Raw genomic sequence first — 3339 nt, forward strand, 5'->3', positions numbered from 1 at the left:
ACACACACCACACACACAGATACACAGACACACACACACACACACAGACACACACCACACACACACGCACACACACACCACACACAAACACAGGCACACACACAGACACACACACACAGACACACAGAGACACACAGACACACACACACAGACACACACGCACACACACACACACCACACACAGACACACACACACCACACACACACACACACAGACACACACACACTACACACACAGACACACACACACACACATACATACATACCCCTACCTCTCAGGTCATGCCTCTTGGCCTAAGGCTAATGAGCCCTGGGGGTTAGACTGGAGCCCTGCACACCGTGAGATCAAGAGACCAGACAACGGGGAAGGAGGCGGGGAGGCTGGAGGGAGACGCATCTCCCCTGCACATCTCTGCTCTGCCCGAGAAGGCTTCCTCATTTCATTCCACCCATATACACCGCGCTCAGGGCTTGCAGGCTCCCTGCCCGGGTGGGATTCCCGCCCCTGCCACTCACTGGCTCGGCGAGTTTGTGCAACCTAGCACCTCGGTTGTTCCATCTGTTAAATGGACGACAGATGATCCTGACCCCCAAAAGACATAATGCACGCAAACTGCTCAGCACACGGCCTCCCACCAAGTGCCGGCTCATGTTACCTATTATTGAAAACCTTTAGGGTCCAGCTGTGGGCTTGTTTCTTCCTTGAAGCTCTGCCCCGCGTCTTGTGGCCCAAAGCACTTTCACCTTCCTCTGGCCTATAAGCACCCCTACCCTTCACCAAGCACGGGGACTTCTGGGCTGCCTGGGCCTGGTTCCGTTCCCCTAACAGCTCCACCATCCTCCTGGGGCACGTGTAATTGTCTCACTGCGCGGTATCCTTCTCTGATCCCTGTGGGCTCTCGTACACGATAGGCGCCCAGCACTGAACACTGCCCAGCTTCAAATCCCGGCTGCGTCCTCGCTGGCCACGTGTACATTAAGTTCAGGGACTTCGCTTCTCTGAGCTCCAGTCTCCTATAAAGTGGGGTCGGCACCTACTCGGGAGGGCTGGTCAAAGCCAGCTGGAACGGGGGGGTGGCGTCTGCAGACAGTAGGTGCTACGGACTCCGGGGCTCCTCCTGCCTGGCTGAGGCGGTGGCCCGCACAGAGGCAGGGGCGTGGGCCCGGTGACCTCCAGAAAGCACAGGACTGCGCGGGCCGGGCTGGGTCAGCAGTGGCCTGGCTTAGAAGTACAATGATGAGCAGATGCCCAGACGTGTGAGGACATCTGTTAGCCCAGAGAGGGAAGGACGGGGTGGAGACTTGTTAAGGAAAGGGGGACCGGGGAAGGAAACAGAAACTGCCTAGTGGTTTCCAGACAGGACAGGGACCACGAACAGCCGCTTCAGCTCTGGCAGGCCCCAGCGACCAGGAAATCGGCCCCAGGATGGGGGGGGGCGGGGGTGTTGGCAGGAGGGACAGGGACTTCCCCACCCCCTCCCCCAGCTCATGGTAAATGGTCATTGTGTTTGGTTTCCGGCAGTGGCCTCCTCTCCTGCCAGGACCCTGGTTTTCCTGCCCCAGCCAGAAGCTTCCCCTTTGATTTCTAAATAGCAGCCACGGCCTGGATCTCAGTGCTGGGGCCAGTGAGGAAGAGGAGGGGGGAGAGGGGGAGAGGGGGAAAAAGAGAGAGAGGGAGAGAAGGCAGACCCTTGGGCAGGGGTAGGGCTCAGCTCTGCCTCTCCCTCGGTTCCTCAGGGATACAGACGGACAGACAGAGGGAGGGAAGGAGGGAGGGAGAGAAGCAGCTGAGCGGCCCACCCCTGCGAGCACGCAGGCCGGACCCTCCAGCACACAAAGCCCGAGGAGCTGCCAGACATAATGAAAGTCAGATGAGTGCTGGGCTGGTGTCAGGCCGCCCACCCCCACCCTCCCAGGGGTCTCGCTCCAGCCACTAATGAAGACCAGAGCTGTGGGTGGATGAGGGTCGGGGAGTGTGCCTGGCCGGGCCACCGGCCAAGCTCAGCAATAAAGGGTCTCCCCGGCCCGAGGTTCTCCCACCAAGAGCTCCCTCCACCTCCTGCCTTCCCCCCACTCTGGGCAGGGAGATGCGCTTTATCCTCGGGTAAGTATGCATCCCGGCCCCGTCTAGGCACTGGGGACACAGAGGCACGAGACCCATACTGGCAATTACAACTTACCCGGGCCTAAAGTGACAAAGCAGGGATACCAAGGGGCCCTCGCCAGCTCGGGGGCTCAGGAACCCCGCTGAGCCCTCCGACCCAGGAATGGCCTCTGTCCAGGCCCCAACCCTGGATTCTGCCACCCTGGCCGCAGGGAGTAGGAGGCTGGTGCACAGTCAGGTGGGGGGGGCACTCCTCCCCCGCCCCCCGCTGCCCAGAGCACACTAGAGACAGGAGTCCAGCCCTCACCTAGCTCCCCCAACCACATGCATGATAGGCACACCCCCGTTCTGAATCTCCCCAAATCCTTACAGATTCAGGGTGTCGGCGCATTTTCTAATCAAGAAGTGAGTCACCCCTCCACCTGAGAGGCCCTTGTCCCAACCTCCCCGCCTGGACACCGGGCCCCACTGGTTGGAGGCCTGTCTCCCCACTCCCCCACTTTGAGCAGCCCAGACCATCGGAGTCCACTTCTGCCCCCAAGGGGGGCTGTCTGTAAGACCACTGTGCTCCCAACTGCCTCTGAGGATTCTAGAAGATTGCCGCCCTAATCACTAGTTCACCACCTGCATTTCGAAGCCAAACTGCCTAAGCCGGCCCCGGCCTGGCCACGGGGACTAAATACGGCCCAGCCCTGCTGTAGGGAAAGGCACAGACGCAAACAGACAGCGACTGCCCGCGGGAGCAAGTCTACCTGGGTTGCAGGGGCGCGGGAGTGGCACACCTGGGCTCGGTGAGGTCACGCACTGGGACGGATAGAGGGGGGCACGAAGACCCGGTTCTGGTCCCGAAACTGTTGGACCGGCTGGCGGCAGCCCCTCCGCCCACCTGGCTGCCTTGGGGTTGGCGCAAGGAGGGGGATTTCTGCGGAAGGACCCTCCCCCCCCGCAACCTCCGGACTGGGGGTGGTGGTGACCACCACCTCTGGAGGTGGGTGACCCGCTAAGGACGCTGGGCCCCCACCCACTCCTCGCTCGGCCGAGCGCCGGGCCAGCCTGGCTCACCCACCTCCAGGCGCGGCAGGTCGGGGTCGAGCTGCGTGAAACTGTGCAGCACCACCGGGCAGCTGTCGGGGCCGCCCACCTCCAGGCGCACGGCGTCCCACACGCTGCGGCTCCGCCGGGAGCCCGGAAACAGCGGCTCGGCGCCGCCCGCAGGCCCGGCCGCCTCGGCCCAC

General features: G+C 62.2%; 1 protein-coding gene across 9 annotated transcripts in view; it reads right to left on the reverse strand.

Moving 5' to 3' along the window:
- The window catches only part of RALGDS (ral guanine nucleotide dissociation stimulator), a 47572-nt gene that overhangs the window by 20890 nt on the left and 23343 nt on the right, over positions 1-3339 (reverse strand). For 2 of the 9 annotated variants that reach the window (XM_029202054.1, XM_029202053.1), the window contains exon 1: positions 3171-3333. The exons of the other annotated variants lie outside the window; for them this stretch is intronic. The gene's annotated coding sequence lies outside the window, so the exon portion shown is untranslated. Of the gene's footprint in view, positions 1-3170; positions 3334-3339 lie in introns of those variants that run through there. 9 annotated transcript variants of the gene reach the window in all.

Source organism: Monodon monoceros, unplaced genomic scaffold (genome assembly GCF_005190385.1).
Source record: "Monodon monoceros isolate NGI ecotype Baffin Bay Population unplaced genomic scaffold, NGI_Narwhal_1 Super_Scaffold_5, whole genome shotgun sequence".
NCBI classification, from domain to species: Eukaryota; Metazoa; Chordata; class Mammalia; order Artiodactyla; family Monodontidae; genus Monodon; species Monodon monoceros.